Source organism: Gobio gobio (genome assembly GCF_949357685.1).
Source record: "Gobio gobio genome assembly, chromosome: 14".
NCBI classification, from domain to species: domain Eukaryota; kingdom Metazoa; phylum Chordata; class Actinopteri; order Cypriniformes; family Gobionidae; genus Gobio; species Gobio gobio.
The window spans coordinates 44989754-45008214 of record NC_137107.1 but is presented as its reverse complement, the minus strand read 5'-3'; positions in this window follow the sequence as shown (position 1 = coordinate 45008214).

Here is an 18461-nt window from a genome sequence, read left to right as displayed (position 1 = left end):
ATGCCAAAAAGGCACTTGAGTGGCAAAAGGTTGCAGACGCCGTAAATGCTGTAGCCTCACAACCTCGGACTATCGCCGAAATAAAAAAGAAATGGTCGGACATCAAAGTCGAGGCAAAAAAGCGTCTAGTGCTCCATCGCCAGAGTGTGTCCTCTTGCTGTCTGAAGATGCGTTCACTCCGAATCCTTCCATTCGCCACATCTTCTAGAGCACAAGATCAGCCATTGTGCGTCATTACGCATTGAGATGGGCATTTTATTTCCATCCATTTAATTGAATCTGACAAGCTACAGATGTCGGTTATAATCTACGTGGAAATGGGAAATAGTTCTGTGCAAATGTAATGTCTTGCAGCTTTCTGAATGGTTGAGACATACGTCATTTTATCAAAAATAAAACTAAAGGCATATGCATGAATACCATGAACGTAGCTGATGAAGAAATTTTACTATGAAAACAACTTTCCCCAGTGGACAATTAATACATCTATCTATTTATCTATATATCTCCCTAATTATCTATCTATCTGTCTAATTGCATCTATCTGCTCCGCCAGACGGACACTTGACGAGAATATCAGTTTTGTACATTAGCTATTTCGTTGTTTACCATATTTATGAGGATGAATTGCAATGCATAACATGCCAATATTATTGCAGAACATATTTCACTTTTCTTTTTGCAAATATGTGTTAATTTGCATTTATGTTGCAATTTTCGTTTGATTTTGTTTGTTTTACACTGCAGATCGATCAAACGGGTGTTCGTGTAGGCTCATTGTAAGACTTGCTTTGTGAAGTCTTAATGTTATTTATGAGAGGCATAGCCATTTCTTTTACACAACGGTCTACAGTTTCACACACTTTCACGTGTTTCTTCCATCTGCCGACGGTGTCGCCATTTCTCATTTCACCCGTTTTTGTGCGTACGCCTGGGTCAGAGCTTGCGTGAAGGACCGCACATTTTCCCGTCAAGTTTGCTTTTTATAAATACCAATTATTGCGTAGAGAGCGGCGTACGCCTTCTTTTGTGCGTACGCAACGTTTATAAATGAGGCCCCAGAAGTCAGAAGAGCGTGACCAGAAGTCAGAATAGCGTGACCTGAAGTCAGAATAGCGTGACCAGAAATCAGAAGAGCGTGACCAGAATTCAGAATAGAAGGACCAGAAGTCAGAAGAGCGTGACCAGAAGTCAGAATAGCGTGACCAGAAGTCAGAAGAGCGTGACCAGAATTCAGAAGAGCGTGACCAGAAGTCAGAATAGCGTGACCAGAAGTCAGAAGAGCGTGACCTGAAGTCAGAAGAGCGTGACCTGAAGTCAGAAGAGCGTGACCAGAATTCAGAATAGAAGGACCAGAAGTCAGAAGAGCGTGACCAGAAGTCAGAATAGCGTGACCTGAAGTCAGAAGAGCGTGACCTGAAGTCAGAATAGCGTGACCAGAAGTCAGAAGAGCGTGACCAGAAGTCAGAAGAGCGTGACCTGAAGTCAGAAGAGCGTGACCAGAATTCAGAATAGAAGGACCAGAAGTCAGAAGAGCGTGACCAGAAGTCCGAATAGCGTGACCTGAAGTCAGAAGAGCGTGACCAGAAGTCAGAAGAGCGTGACCTGAAGTCAGAAGAGCGTGACCAGAAGTCAGAATAGCGTGACCTGAAGTCAGAAGAGCGTGACCAGAAGTCAGAAGAGCGTGACCTGAAGTCAGAAGAGCGTGACCAGAAGTCAGAATAGCGTGACCAGAAGTCAGAAGAGCGTAACCTGAAGTCAGAAGAGCGTGACCTGAAGTCAGAATAGCGTGACCTGAAGTCAGAAGAGCGTGACCTGAAGTCAGAAGAGCGTGACCAGAATTCAGAAGAGCGTGACCAGAAGTCAGAATAGCGTGACCAGAAGTCAGAAGAGCGTGACCTGAAGTCAGAAGAGCGTGACCAGAAGTCAGAATAGCGTGACCAGAAGTCAGAAGAGCGTGACCAGAAGTCAGAATAGCGTAACCTGAAGTCAGAAGAGCGTGACCAGAAGTCAGAAGAGCGTGACCAGAAGTCAGAATAGCGTAACCTGAAGTCAGAAGAGCGTGACCAGAAGTCAGAAGAGCGTGACCAGAAGTCAGAATAGCGTAACCTGAAGTCAGAATAGCGTGACCAGAATTCAGAATAGAAGGACCAGAAGTCAGAAGAGCGTGACCAGAAGTCAGAATAGCGTAACCTGAAGTCAGAATAGCGTGACCTGAAGTCAGAATAGCGTGACCAGAAGTCAGAAGAGCGTGACCAGAAGTCAGAATAGCGTAACCTGAAGTCAGAATAGCGTGACCTGAAGTCAGAATAGCGTGACCAGAAGTCAGAAGAGCGTGACCTGAAGTCAGAATAGCGTGACCAGAAGTCAGAATAGCGTGACCAGAAGTCAGAATAGCGTAACCTGAAGTCAGAATAGCGTGACCAGAAGTCAGAAGAGCGTGACCAGAAGTCAGAAGAGCGTAACCTGAAGTCAGAAGAGCGTGACCAGAAGTCAGAATAGCGTAACCTGAAGTCAGAATAGCGTGACCAGAAGTCAGAAGAGCGTGACCAGAAGTCAGAAGAGCGTGACCAGAAGTCAGAAGAGCGTGACCAGAAGTCAGAATAGCGTAACCTGAAGTCAGAAGAGCGTGACCAGAAGTCAGAATAGCGTAACCTGAAGTCAGAATAGCGTGACCAGAAGTCAGAAGAGCGTGACCAGAAGTCAGAAGAGCGTGACCCGAAGTCAGAAGAGCGTGACCTGAAGTCAGAAGAGCGTGACCTGAAGTCAGAATAGCGTAACCTGAAGTCAGAATAGCGTGACCAGAAGTCAGAATAGAAGGACCAGAAGTCAGAATAGCGTGACCCGAAGTCAGAAGAGCGTGACCTGAAGTCAGAATAGCGTGACCAGAAGTCAGAAGAGCGTGACCAGAATTCAGAATAGAAGGACCAGAAGTCAGAATAGCGTGACCTGAAGTCAGAATAGCGTGACCAGAAGTCAGAATAGAAGGACCAGAAGTCAGAAGAGCGTGACCTGAAGTCAGAAGAGCGTGACCAGAATTCAGAATAGAAGGACCAGAAGTCAGAATAGCGTGACCTGAAGTCAGAAGAGCGTGACCAGAATTCAGAATAGAAGGACCAGAAGTCAGAATAGCATAACCTGAAGTCAGAAGAGCGTGACCTGAAGTCAGAAGAGCGTGACCAGAATTCAGAATAGAAGGACCAGAAGTCAGAAGAGCGTGACCAGAAGTCAGAATAGCGTAACCTGAAGTCAGAAGAGCGTGACCTGAAGTCAGAAGAGCGTGACCAGAAGTCAGAATAGCGTAACCTGAAGTCAGAATAGCGTGACCAGCAGTCAGAATAGCGTGACCTGAAGTCAGAATAGCGTGACCAGAAGTCAGAAGAGCGTGACCTGAAGTCAGAATAGCGTGACCAGAAGTCAGAAGAGCGTGACCTGAAGTCAGAATAGCGTGACCAGAAGTCAGAAGAGCGTGACCTGAAGTCAGAAGAGCGTGACCAGAATTCAGAATAGAAGGACCAGAAGTCAGAATAGCGTGACCAGAAGTCAGAATAGCGTGACCAGAAGTCAGAAGAGCGTGACCAGAATTCAGAATAGAAGGACCAGAAGTCAGAAAAGAAGGACCAGAAGTCAGAATAGCGTGACCTGAAGTCAGAATAGCGTGACCAGAAGTCAGAAGAGCGTGACCAGAAGTCAGAATAGCGTGACCAGAAGTCAGAAGAGCGTGACCTGAAGTCAGAATAGCGTAACCTGAAGTCAGAAGAGCGTGACCAGAAGTCAGAATAGCGTGACCAGAAGTCAGAAGAGCGTGACCAGAAGTCAGAATAGCGTGACCAGAAGTCAGAAGAGCGTGACCTGAAGTCAGAATAGCGTAACCTGAAGTCAGAAGAGCGTGACCAGAAGTCAGAATAGCGTGACCAGAAGTCAGAATAGAGTCAGAATAGCATGACCAGAAGTCAGAAGAGCGTGACCAGAAGTCAGAATAGCGTGACCAGAAGTCAGAAGAGCGTGACCTGAAGTCAGAAGAGCGTGACCTGAAGTCAGAAGAGCGTGACCAGAAGTCAGAATAGCGTAACCTGAAGTCAGAATAGCGTGACCTGAAGTCAGAATAGAGTCAGAATAGCATGACCAGAAGTCAGAATAGCGTGACCTGAAGTCAGAAGAGCGTGACCAGAAGTCAGAATAGCGTGACCAGAAGTCAGAATAGCGTAACCTGAAGTCAGAAGAGCGTGACCCGAAGTCAGAAGAGCGTGACCAGAAGTCAGAAGAGCGTGACCTGAAGTCAGAATAGCGTGACCTGAAGTCAGAATAGAGTCAGAATAGCGTAACCTGAAGTCAGAAGAGCGTGACCAGAAGTCAGAAGAGCGTGACCAGAAGTCAGAAGAGCGTGACCTGAAGTCAGAATAGCGTGACCTGAAGTCAGAAGAGCGTGACCAGAAGTCAGAATAGAGTCAGAATAGCGTGACCAGAAGTCAGAATAGCGTGACCTGAAGTCAGAATAGCGTGACCTGAAGTCAGAAGAGCGTGACAAGAAGTCAGAATAGCGTGACCAGAAGTCAGAATAGCGTGACCTGAAGTCAGAATAGCGTGACCAGAAGTCAGAAGAGCGTGACCAGAAGTCAGAATAGCGTGACCTGAAGTCAGCAGAGCGTGACCAGAAGTCAGAATAGAGTCAGAATAGCGTGACCAGAAGTCAGAATAGCGTGACCAGAAGTCAGAATAGCGTGACCTGAAGTCAGAATAGAGTGACCTGAAGTCAGAATAGAGTCAGAATAGTGTGACCTGGGGCCTCATTTATAAAACTTTGCGTAGGATTTGCGTCAGAATTGGCGTACGGATGAAACATAGGACGTGCGTACGCACAGAAATATTCGGATTTATAAAACCGTGCGCACGCACATCCTACGCAGTTTTCCCTTAATAAATCACAATCAATTCTAAATGTAGCGCAGCTTTTGCGGCTTCATGTCACGCCCATAGTTGCCCATAAATAGTCCGTGAAACGCCCACAAGTTAATATTCATAGGTTGCGAAATCATGGCAAACACAGAGAGGAAATTAAAAAAAAACGTAACTTCACTCAATGTGAGGTAGAAGTTATCGTTGGCGAGGTTGAAAAGAGAAGAAAAGTGTTGTTTGGAGGGCACAGTGTGGGCATTACTGCCAAAAAGACACTTGAGTGGCAAAAGGTTGCAGACGCCGTAAATGCTGTAGCCTCACAACCTCGGACTATCGCCGAAATAAAAAAGAAATGATCGGACATCAAAGTCGAGGCATAAAAGCGTCTAGTGCTCCATCGCCAGAGTGTGTCCTCTTGCTGTCTGAAGATGCGTTCACTCCGAATCCTTCCATTCGCCACATCTTCTAGAACACAAGATCAGCCATTGTGCGTCATTACGCATTGAGATGGGCATTTTATTTCCATCCATTTAATTGAATCTGACAAGCTACAGATGTCGGTTATAATCTACGTGGAAATGGGAAATAGTTCCGTGCAAATGTAATGTCTTGCAGCTTTCTGAATGGTTGAGACATACGTCATTTTATCAAAAATAAAACTAAAGGCATATGCATGAATACCATGAACGTAGCTGATGAAGAAATTTTACTATGAAAACAACTTTCCCCAGTGGACAATTAATACATCTATCTATTTATCTATATATCTCCCTAATTATCTATCTATCTGTCTAATTGCATCTATCTGCTCCGCCAGACGGATCTTGACGAGAATATCAGTTTTGTACATTAGCTATTTCGTTGTTTACCATATTTATGAGGATGAATTGCAATGCATAACATGCCAATATTATTGCAGAACATATTTCACTTTTCTTTTTGCAAAAATGTGTTAATTTGCATTTATGTTGTAATTTTCGTTTGATTTTGTTTGTTTTACACTGCAGATCGATCAAACGGGTGTTCGTGTAGGCTGTTCATTGTAAGACTTGCTTTGTGAAGTCTTAATGTTATTTATGAGAGGCATAGCCATTTCTTTTACACAACGGTCTACAGTTTCACACACTTTCACGTGTTTCTTCCATCTGCCGACGGTGTCGCCATTTCTCATTTCACCCGTTTTTGTGCGTACGCCTGGGTCAGAGCTTGCGTGAAGGACCGCACATTTTCCCGTCAAGTTTGCTTTTTATAAATACCAATTATTGCGTAGAGAGCGGCGTACGCCTTCTTTTGTGCGTACGCAACGTTTATAAATGAGGCCCCAGAAGTCAGAATAGCGTGACCTGAAGTCAGAATAGCGTGACCTGAAGTCAGAATAGCGTGACCTGAAGTCAGAATAGAGTCAGAATAGCGTGACCAGAAGTCAGAATAGCGTGACCTGAAGTCAGAAGAGCGTGACCAGAAGTCAGAATAGCGTGACCAGAAGTCAAAATAGCGTGACCAGAAGTCAGAAGAGCGTGAACAGAAGTCAGAAGAGCGTGACCAGAAGTCAGAATAGCGTGACCTTAAGTCAGAAGAGCGTGACCAGACGTCAGAAGAGCGTGACCAGAAGTCAGAATAGCGTGACCAGAAGTCAGAATAGCGTAACCTGAAGTCAGAAGAGCGTGACCAGAAGTCAGAAGAGCGTGACCTGCGTGACCAGAAGTCAGAATAGCATGACCAGAAGACAGAAGAGCGTGACCTGCGTGACCAGAAGTCAGAATAGCATGACCAGAAGTCAGAAGAGCGTGACCAGAAGTCAGAATAGCGTGACCAGAAGTCAGAAGAGCGTGACCTGCGTGACCAGAAGTCAGAATAGCATGACCAGAAGTCAGAAGAGCGTGACCAGAAGTCAGAATAGCATGACCAGAAGACAGAAGAGCGTGACCAGAAGTCAGAAGAGCGTGACCAGAAGTCAGAAGAGCGTGACCAGAAGTCAGAATAGCATGACCTGAAGTCAGCAGAGCGTGACCAGAAGTCAGAATAGCATGACCTGAAGTCAGCAGAGCGTGACCAGAAGTCAGAATAGAGTCAGAATAGCGTGACCAGAAGTCAGAATAGCGTGACCTGAAGTCAGAAGAGCGTGACCAGAAGTCAGAATAGTGTGACCAGAAGTCAGAATAGCGTGACCTGAAGTCAGAATAGCGTGACCAGAAGTCAGAAGAGCGTGACCTGAAGTCAGAATAGCGTGACCAGAAGTCAGAAGAGCGTGACCTGAAGTCAGAATAGCGTGACCAGAAGTCAGAAGAGCGTGACCTGAAGTCAGAATAGCGTAACCAGAAGTCAGAAGAGCGTGACCAGAAGTCAGAATAGCGTGACCAGAAGTCAGAAGAGCGTGACCTGAAGTCAGAATAGCGTAACCTGAAGTCAGAAGAGCGTGACCAGAAGTCAGAATAGAGTCAGAATAGCATGACCAGAAGTCAGAAGAGCGTGACCAGAAGTCAGAATAGCATGACCAGAAGTCAGAAGAGCGTGACCTGAAGTCAGAAGAGCGTGACCTGAAGTCAGAAGAGCGTGACCAGAAGTCAGAATAGCGTGACCAGAAGTCAGAATAGCGTAACCTGAAGTCAGAAGAGCGTGACCAGAAGTCAGAATAGAGTCAGAATAGCATGACCAGAAGTCAGAATAGCGTGACCTGAAGTCAGAAGAGCGTGACCAGAAGTCAGAATAGCGTGACCAGAAGTCAGAATAGCGTAACCTGAAGTCAGAAGAGCGTGACCCGAAGTCAGAAGAGCGTGACCAGAAGTCAGAAGAGCGTGACCTGAAGTCAGAATAGCGTGACCTGAAGTCAGAATAGAGTCAGAATAGCGTAACCTGAAGTCAGAAGAGCGTGACCAGAAGTCAGAAGAGCGTGACCAGAAGTCAGAAGAGTGTGACCTGAAGTCAGAATAGCGTGACCTGAAGTCAGAAGAGCGTGACCAGAAGTCAGAATAGAGTCAGAATAGCATGACCAGAAGTCAGAATAGCGTGACCAGAAGTCAGAATAGCGTGACCAGAAGTCAGAATAGAGTCAGAATAGCGTGACCAGAAGTCAGAATAGCGTGACCAGAAGTCAGAATAGCGTGACCTGAAGTCAGAAGAGCGTGACCAGAAGTCAGAATAGCGTGACCAGAAGTCAGAATAGCGTGACCTGAAGTCAGAAGAGCGTGACAAGAAGTCAGAATAGCGTGACCAGAAGTCAGAATAGCGTGACCTGAAGTCAGAATAGCGTGACCAGAAGTCAGAAGAGCGTGACCAGAAGTCAGAATAGCGTGACCTGAAGTCAGCAGAGCGTGACCAGAAGTCAGAATAGAGTCAGAATAGCGTGACCAGAAGTCAGAATAGCGTGACCAGAAGTCAGAATAGCGTGACCTGAAGTCAGAATAGAGTGACCTGAAGTCAGAATAGCGTGACCTGAAGTCAGAATAGAGTCAGAATAGTGTGACCAGAAGTCAGAATAGCGTGACCTGAAGTCAGAATAGCGTGACCAGAAGTCAGAATAGCGTAACCTGAAGTCAGAATAGCGTGACCTGAAGTCAGAATAGAGTCAGAATAGCGTGACCAGAAGTCAGAATAGCGTGACCTGAAGTCAGAAGAGCGTGACCAGAAGTCAGAATAGCGTGACCAGAAGTCAAAATAGCGTGACCAGAAGTCAGAAGAGCGTGACCAGAAGTCAGAATAGCGTGACCTTAAGTCAGAAGAGCGTGACCAGAAGTCAGAAGAGCGTGACCAGAAGTCAGAATAGCGTGACCAGAAGTCAGAATAGCGTAACCTGAAGTCAGAATAGAGTCAGAATAGCGTGACCAGAAGTCAGAAGAGCGTGACCAGAAGTCAGAATAGTGTGACCAGAAGTCAGAAGAGCGTGACCAGAAGTCAGAATAGAGTCAGAATAGCGTGACCAGAAGTCAGAATAGCGTGACCTGAAGTCAGAAGAGCGTGACCAGAAGTCAGAATAGCGTGACCTGAAGTCAGAATAGAGTCAGAATAGCGTGACCAGAAGTCAGAAGAGCGTGACCAGAAGTCAGAATAGAGTCAGAATAGCGTGACCTGAAGTCAGAATAGAGTCAGAATAGCGTGACCAGAAGTCAGAAGAGCGTGACCAGAAGTCAGAATAGTGTGACCAGAAGTCAGAAGAGCGTGACCAGAAGTCAGAATAGTGTGACCAGAAGTCAGAATAGCGTGACCTGAAGTCAGAAGAGCGTGACCTGAAGTCAGAAGAGCGTGACAAGAAGTCAGAATAGCGTGACCAGAAGTCAGAATAGCGTGACCTGAAGTCAGAATAGCGTGACCAGAAGTCAGAAGAGCGTGACCAGAAGTCAGAATAGCGTGACCTGAAGTCAGCAGAGCGTGACCAGAAGTCAGAATAGAGTCAGAATAGCGTGACCAGAAGTCAGAATAGCGTGACCAGAAGTCAGAATAGCGTGACCTGAAGTCAGAATAGAGTGACCTGAAGTCAGAATAGCGTGACCTGAAGTCAGAATAGAGTCAGAATAGTGTGACCAGAAGTCAGAATAGCGTGACCTGAAGTCAGAATAGCGTGACCAGAAGTCAGAATAGCGTAACCTGAAGTCAGAATAGCGTGACCTGAAGTCAGAATAGAGTCAGAATAGCGTGACCAGAAGTCAGAATAGCGTGACCTTAAGTCAGAAGAGCGTGACCAGACGTCAGAAGAGCGTGACCAGAAGTCAGAATAGCGTGACCAGAAGTCAGAATAGCGTGACCAGAAGTCAGAAGAGCGTGACCTGCGTGACCAGAAGTCAGAATAGCATGACCAGAAGACAGAAGAGCGTGACCAGAAGTCAGAAGAGCGTGACCAGAAGTCAGAAGAGCGTGACCTGCGTGACCAGAAGTCAGAATAGCATGACCAGAAGTCAGAAGAGCGTGACCAGAAGTCAGAATAGCGTGACCAGAAGTCAGAAGAGCGTGACCTGCGTGACCAGAAGTCAGAATAGCATGACCAGAAGTCAGAAGAGCGTGACCAGAAGTCAGAATAGCATGACCAGAAGACAGAAGAGCGTGACCAGAAGTCAGAAGAGCGTGACCAGAAGTCAGAAGAGCGTGACCAGAAGTCAGAATAGCATGACCTGAAGTCAGCAGAGCGTGACCAGAAGTCAGAATAGCATGACCTGAAGTCAGCAGAGCGTGACCAGAAGTCAGAATAGAGTCAGAATAGCGTGACCAGAAGTCAGAATAGCGTGACCTGAAGTCAGAAGAGCGTGACCAGAAGTCAGAATAGTGTGACCAGAAGTCAGAATAGCGTGACCTGAAGTCAGAATAGCGTGACCAGAAGTCAGAAGAGCGTGACCTGAAGTCAGAATAGCGTGACCAGAAGTCAGAAGAGCGTGACCTGAAGTCAGAATAGCGTGACCAGAAGTCAGAAGAGCGTGACCTGAAGTCAGAATAGCGTAACCAGAAGTCAGAAGAGCGTGACCAGAAGTCAGAATAGCGTGACCAGAAGTCAGAATAGCGTAACCAGAAGTCAGAAGAGCGTGACCTGAAGTCAGAATAGCGTAACCTGAAGTCAGAAGAGCGTGACCAGAAGTCAGAATAGAGTCAGAATAGCATGACCAGAAGTCAGAATAGCATGACCAGAAGTCAGAAGAGCGTGACCTGAAGTCAGAAGAGCGTGACCTGAAGTCAGAAGAGCGTGACCTGAAGTCAGAATAGCGTAACCTGAAGTCAGAAGAGCGTGACCTGAAGTCAGAATAGCGTAACCTGAAGTCAGAAGAGCGTGACCAGAAGTCAGAATAGAGTCAGAAGAGCGTGACCAGAAGTCAGAATAGCATGACCAGAAGTCAGAAGAGCGTGACCTGAAGTCAGAAGAGCGTGACCTGAAGTCAGAAGAGCGTGACCAGAAGTCAGAATAGCGTGACCAGAAGTCAGAATAGCGTAACCTGAAGTCAGAAGAGCGTGACCAGAAGTCAGAATAGAGTCAGAATAGCATGACCAGAAGTCAGAATAGCGTGACCTGAAGTCAGAAGAGCGTGACCAGAAGTCAGAATAGCGTGACCAGAAGTCAGAATAGCGTAACCTGAAGTCAGAAGAGCGTGACCCGAAGTCAGAAGAGCGTGACCAGAAGTCAGAAGAGCGTGACCTGAAGTCAGAATAGCGTGACCTGAAGTCAGAATAGAGTCAGAATAGAGTAACCTGAAGTCAGAAGAGCGTGACCAGAAGTCAGAAGAGCGTGACCAGAAGTCAGAAGAGTGTGACCTGAAGTCAGAATAGCGTGACCTGAAGTCAGAAGAGCGTGACCAGAAGTCAGAATAGAGTCAGAATAGCATGACCAGAAGTCAGAATAGCGTGACCAGAAGTCAGAATAGCGTGACCAGAAGTCAGAATAGAGTCAGAATAGCGTGACCAGAAGTCAGAATAGCGTGACCAGAAGTCAGAATAGAGTCAGAATAGCGTGACCAGAAGTCAGAATAGCGTGACCAGAAGTCAGAATAGCGTGACCTGAAGTCAGAAGAGCGTGACAAGAAGTCAGAATAGCGTGACCAGAAGTCAGAATAGCGTGACCTGAAGTCAGAATAGCGTGACCAGAAGTCAGAAGAGCGTGACCAGAAGTCAGAATAGCGTGACCTGAAGTCAGCAGAGCGTGACCAGAAGTCAGAATAGAGTCAGAATAGCGTGACCAGAAGTCAGAATAGCGTGACCAGAAGTCAGAATAGCGTGACCTGAAGTCAGAATAGAGTGACCTGAAGTCAGAATAGCGTGACCTGAAGTCAGAATAGAGTCAGAATAGTGTGACCAGAAGTCAGAATAGCGTGACCTGAAGTCAGAATAGCGTGACCAGAAGTCAGAATAGCGTAACCTGAAGTCAGAATAGCGTGACCTGAAGTCAGAATAGAGTCAGAATAGCGTGACCAGAAGTCAGAATAGCGTGACCTGAAGTCAGAAGAGCGTGACCAGAAGTCAGAATAGCGTGACCAGAAGTCAAAATAGCGTGACCAGAAGTCAGAAGAGCGTGACCAGAAGTCAGAATAGCGTGACCTTAAGTCAGAAGAGCGTGACCAGAAGTCAGAAGAGCGTGACCAGAAGTCAGAATAGCGTGACCAGAAGTCAGAATAGCGTAACCTGAAGTCAGAATAGAGTCAGAATAGCGTGACCAGAAGTCAGAAGAGCGTGACCTGAAGTCAGAAGAGCGTGACCAGAAGTCAGAATAGTGTGACCAGAAGTCAGAAGAGCGTGACCAGAAGTCAGAATAGAGTCAGAATAGCGTGACCAGAAGTCAGAATAGCGTGACCTGAAGTCAGAAGAGCGTGACCAGAAGTCAGAATAGCGTGACCTGAAGTCAGAATAGAGTCAGAATAGCGTGACCAGAAGTCAGAAGAGCGTGACCAGAAGTCAGAATAGAGTCAGAATAGCGTGACCTGAAGTCAGAATAGAGTCAGAATAGCGTGACCAGAAGTCAGAAGAGCGTGACCAGAAGTCAGAATAGTGTGACCAGAAGTCAGAAGAGCGTGACCAGAAGTCAGAATAGCGTGACCAGAAGTCAGAAGAGCGTGACCAGAAGTCAGAATAGCGTGACCTGAAGTCAGCAGAGCGTGACCAGAAGTCAGAATAGAGTCAGAATAGCGTGACCAGAAGTCAGAATAGCGTGACCAGAAGTCAGAATAGCGTGACCTGAAGTCAGAAGAGCGTGACAAGAAGTCAGAATAGCGTGACCAGAAGTCAGAATAGCGTGACCTGAAGTCAGAATAGCGTGACCAGAAGTCAGAAGAGCGTGACCAGAAGTCAGAATAGCGTGACCTGAAGTCAGCAGAGCGTGACCAGAAGTCAGAATAGAGTCAGAATAGCGTGACCAGAAGTCAGAATAGCGTGACCAGAAGTCAGAATAGCGTGACCTGAAGTCAGAATAGAGTGACCTGAAGTCAGAATAGCGTGACCTGAAGTCAGAATAGAGTCAGAATAGTGTGACCAGAAGTCAGAATAGCGTGACCTGAAGTCAGAATAGCGTGACCAGAAGTCAGAATAGCGTAACCTGAAGTCAGAATAGCGTGACCTGAAGTCAGAATAGAGTCAGAATAGCGTGACCAGAAGTCAGAATAGCGTGACCTGAAGTCAGAAGAGCGTGACCAGAAGTCAGAATAGCGTGACCAGAAGTCAAAATAGCGTGACCAGAAGTCAGAAGAGCGTGACCAGAAGTCAGAATAGCGTGACCTTAAGTCAGAAGAGCGTGACCAGAAGTCAGAAGAGCGTGACCAGAAGTCAGAATAGCGTGACCAGAAGTCAGAATAGCGTAACCTGAAGTCAGAATAGAGTCAGAATAGCGTGACCAGAAGTCAGAAGAGCGTGACCTGAAGTCAGAAGAGCGTGACCAGAAGTCAGAATAGTGTGACCAGAAGTCAGAAGAGCGTGACCAGAAGTCAGAATAGAGTCAGAATAGCGTGACCAGAAGTCAGAATAGCGTGACCTGAAGTCAGAAGAGCGTGACCAGAAGTCAGAATAGCGTGACCTGAAGTCAGAATAGAGTCAGAATAGCGTGACCAGAAGTCAGAAGAGCGTGACCAGAAGTCAGAATAGAGTCAGAATAGCGTGACCTGAAGTCAGAATAGAGTCAGAATAGCGTGACCAGAAGTCAGAAGAGCGTGACCAGAAGTCAGAATAGTGTGACCAGAAGTCAGAAGAGCGTGACCAGAAGTCAGAATAGCGTGACCAGAAGTCAGAAGAGCGTGACCAGAAGTCAGAATAGCGTGACCTGAAGTCAGCAGAGCGTGACCAGAAGTCAGAATAGAGTCAGAATAGCGTGACCAGAAGTCAGAATAGCGTGACCAGAAGTCAGAATAGCGTGACCTGAAGTCAGAATAGAGTGACCTGAAGTCAGAATAGCGTGACCTGAAGTCAGAATAGAGTCAGAATAGTGTGACCAGAAGTCAGAATAGCGTGACCTGAAGTCAGAATAGCGTGACCAGAAGTCAGAATAGCGTAACCTGAAGTCAGAATAGCGTGACCTGAAGTCAGAATAGAGTCAGAATAGCGTGACCAGAAGTCAGAATAGCGTGACCTGAAGTCAGAAGAGCGTGACCAGAAGTCAGAATAGCGTGACCAGAAGTCAAAATAGCGTGACCAGAAGTCAGAAGAGCGTGACCAGAAGTCAGAATAGCGTGACCTTAAGTCAGAAGAGCGTGACCAGAAGTCAGAAGAGCGTGACCAGAAGTCAGAATAGCGTGACCAGAAGTCAGAATAGCGTAACCTGAAGTCAGAATAGAGTCAGAATAGCGTGACCAGAAGTCAGAAGAGCGTGACCTGAAGTCAGAAGAGCGTGACCAGAAGTCAGAATAGTGTGACCAGAAGTCAGAAGAGCGTGACCAGAAGTCAGAATAGAGTCAGAATAGCGTGACCAGAAGTCAGAATAGCGTGACCTGAAGTCAGAAGAGCGTGACCAGAAGTCAGAATAGCGTGACCTGAAGTCAGAATAGAGTCAGAATAGCGTGACCAGAAGTCAGAAGAGCGTGACCAGAAGTCAGAATAGAGTCAGAATAGCGTGACCTGAAGTCAGAATAGAGTCAGAATAGCGTGACCAGAAGTCAGAAGAGCGTGACCAGAAGTCAGAATAGTGTGACCAGAAGTCAGAAGAGCGTGACCAGAAGTCAGAATAGTGTGACCAGAAGTCAGAATAGCGTGACCTGAAGTCAGAAGAGCGTGACCTGAAGTCAGAAGAGCGTGACAAGAAGTCAGAATAGCGTGACCAGAAGTCAGAATAGCGTGACCTGAAGTCAGAATAGCGTGACCAGAAGTCAGAAGAGCGTGACCAGAAGTCAGAATAGCGTGACCTGAAGTCAGCAGAGCGTGACCAGAAGTCAGAATAGAGTCAGAATAGCGTGACCAGAAGTCAGAATAGCGTGACCAGAAGTCAGAATAGCGTGACCTGAAGTCAGAATAGAGTGACCTGAAGTCAGAATAGCGTGACCTGAAGTCAGAATAGAGTCAGAATAGTGTGACCAGAAGTCAGAATAGCGTGACCTGAAGTCAGAATAGCGTGACCAGAAGTCAGAATAGCGTAACCTGAAGTCAGAATAGCGTGACCTGAAGTCAGAATAGAGTCAGAATAGCGTGACCAGAAGTCAGAATAGCGTGACCTGAAGTCAGAAGAGCGTGACCAGAAGTCAGAATAGCGTGACCAGAAGTCAAAATAGCGTGACCAGAAGTCAGAAGAGCGTGAACAGAAGTCAGAAGAGCGTGACCAGAAGTCAGAATAGCGTGACCTTAAGTCAGAAGAGCGTGACCAGAAGTCAGAAGAGCGTGACCAGAAGTCAGAATAGCGTGACCAGAAGTCAGAATAGCGTAACCTGAAGTCAGAAGAGCGTGACCAGAAGTCAGAAGAGCGTGACCTGCGTGACCAGAAGTCAGAATAGCATGACCAGAAGACAGAAGAGCGTGACCAGAAGTCAGAAGAGCTTGACCAGAAGTCAGAAGAGCGTGACCTGCGTGACCAGAAGTCAGAATAGCATGACCAGAAGTCAGAAGAGCGTGACCAGAAGTCAGAATAGCGTGACCTGAAGTCAGCAGAGCATGACCAGAAGTCAGAATAGAGTCAGAATAGCGTGACCAGAAGTCAGAATAGCGTGACCTGAAGTCAGAAGAGCGTGACCAGAAGTCAGAATAGTGTGACCAGAAGTCAGAATAGCGTGACCTGAAGTCAGAAGAGCGTGACCAGAAGTCAGAATAGCGTGACCTGAAGTCAGAATAGAGTCAGAATAGCGTGACCAGAAGTCAGAATAGCGTGACCAGAAGTCAGAAGAGCGTGACCAGAAGTCAGAATAGCGTGACCTGAAGTCAGAATAGCGTGACCTGAAGTCAGAATAGAGTCAGAATAGCGTGACCAGAAGTCAGAAGAGCGTGACCTGAAGTCAGAAGAGCGTGACCAGAAGTCAGAATAGTGTGACCAGAAGTCAGAAGAGCGTGACCAGAAGTCAGAATAGTGTGACCAGAAGTCAGAATAGCGTGACCTGAAGTCAGAAGAGCGTGACCAGAAGTCAGAATAGCGTGACCTGAAGTCAGAATAGAGTCAGAATAGCGTGACCAGAAGTCAGAATAGCGTGACCAGAAGTCAGAAGAGCGTGACCAGAAGTCAGAATAGCGTGACCTGAAGTCAGAATAGCGTGACCTGAAGTCAGAATAGAGTCAGAATAGCGTGACCAGAAGTCAGAAGAGCGTGACCTGAAGTCAGAATAGCGTGACCTGAAGTCAGAATAGCGTGACCAGAAGTCAGAATAGCGTGACCTGAAGTCAGAATAGAGTCAGAATAGCGTGACCAGAAGTCAGAAGAGCGTGACCTGAAGTCAGAATAGAGTCAGAATAGCGTGACCAGATGTCAGAATAGCGTGACCAGAAGTCAGAATAGCGTGACCTGAAGTCAGAATAGAGTCAGAATAGCGTGACCAGAAGTCAGAATAGCGTAACCTGAAGTCAGAATAGCGTGACCTGAAGTCAGAATAGAGTCAGAATAGCGTGACCAGAAGTCAGAAGAGCATGACCAGAAGTCAGAATAGCGTGACCAGAAGTCAGAATAGCGTGACCAGAAGTCAGAATAGCGTAACCTGAAGTCAGAATAGCGTGACCTGAAGTCAGAATAGAGTCAGAATAGCGTGACCAGAAGTCAGAAGAGCGTGACCAGAAGTCAGAATAGCGTGACCTGAAGTCAGAAGAGCGTGACCAGAAGTCAGAAGAGCGTGACCAGAAGTCAGAATAGCGTGACCTGAAGTCAGCAGAGCGTGACCAGAAGTCAGAAGAGCGTGACCAGAAGTCAGAATAGCGTGACCTGAAGTCAGCAGAGCGTGACCAGAAGTCAGAATAGAGTCAAAATAGCGTGACCAGAAGTCAGAATAGCGTGACCTGAAGTCAGAAGAGCGTGACCAGAAGTCAGAAGAGCGTGACCAGAAGTCAGAATAGAGTCAGAATAGCGTGACATGAAGTCAGAAGAGCGTGACCTGAAGTCAGAAGAGCGTGACCAGAAGTCAGAATAGCGTGACCTGAAGTCAGAAGAGCGTGACCAGAAGTCAGAAGAGCGTGACCAGAAGTCAGAATAGCGTGACCTGAAGTCAGAAGAGCGTGACCAGAAGTCAGAATAACGTGACCAGAAGTCAAAATAGCGTGAACAGAAGTCAGAAGAGCGTGACCAGAAGTCAGAAGAGCGTGACCAGAAGTCAGATTAGCGTGACCTGAAGTCAGCAGAGCGTGACCAGAAGTCAGAAGAGCGTGACCAGAAGTCAGAATAGCGTGACCTGAAGTCAGAAGAGCATGACCAGAAGTCAGAAGAGCGTGACCAGAAGTCAGAATAGCGTGACCTGAAGTCAGAAGAGCGTGACCAGAAGTCAGAATAACGTGACCAGAAGTCAAAATAGCGTGAACAGAAGTCAGAAGAGCGTGACCAGAAGTCAGAAGAGCGTGACCAGAAGTCAGAATAGCGTGACCTTAAGTCAGAAGAGCGTGACCAGAAGTCAGAATAGCGTTACCAGAAGTCAGAATAGCGTAACCTGAAGTCAGAAGAGCGTGACCAGAAGTCAGAAGAGCGTGACCTGAAGTCAGAATAGCGTGACCAGAAGTCAGAATAGCGTGACCAGAAGTCAGAATAGCGTGACCAGAAGACAGAAGAGCGTGACCAGAAGACAGAAGAGCGTGACCTGAAGTCAGAAGAGCGTGACCTGAAGTCAGAATAGCGTGACCAGAAGTCAGAAGAGCGTGACCAGAAGTCAGAATAGCGTGACCAGAAGTCAGAATAGAGTCAGAATAGCGTGACCAGAAGTCAGAAGAGCGTGACCTGAAGTCAGAATAGAGTCAGAATAGCGTGACCAGAAGTCAGAATAGCGTGACCAGAAGTCAGAAGAGCGTGACCTGAAGTCAGAATAGAGTCAGAAGAGCGTGACCAGAAGTCAGAAGAGCGTGACCTGAAGTCAGAATAGAGTCAGAAGAGCGTGACCAGAAGTCAGAAGAGCGTGACCTGAAATCAGAATAGAGTCAGAATAGCGTGACCTGAAGTCAGAAGAGCGTGACCAGAAGTCAGAATAGCGTGACCTGAAGTCAGAAGAGCGTGACCTGAAGTCAGAATAGCGTTACCAGAAGTCAGAATAGAGTCAGAATAGCGTGACCTGAAGTCAGAAGAGCGTGACCAGAAGTCAGAATAGCGTGACCAGAAGTCAGAAGAGCGTGACCTGAAGTCAGAATAGAGTCAGAATAGCGTGACCAGAAGTCAGAATAGCGTGACCTGAAGTCAGAATAGCGTAACCAGAAGTCAGAATAGCGTGACCAGAAGTCAGAATAGAGTCAGAATAGCGTGACCAGAAGTCAGAATAGAGTCAGAATAGCGTGACCAGAAGTCAGTATAGAGTCAGAATAGCGTGACCAGAAGTCAGAATAGAGTCAGAATAGCATGACCAGAAGTCAGTATAGAGTCAGAATAGCGTGACCAGAAGTCAGAAGAGCGTGACCTGAAGTCAGAATAGAGTCAGAATAGCGTGACCTGAAGTCAGCAGAGCGTGACCAGAAGTCAGAATAGAGTCAGAATAGCGTGACCAGAAGTCAGAAGAGCGTGACCTGAAGTCAGAATA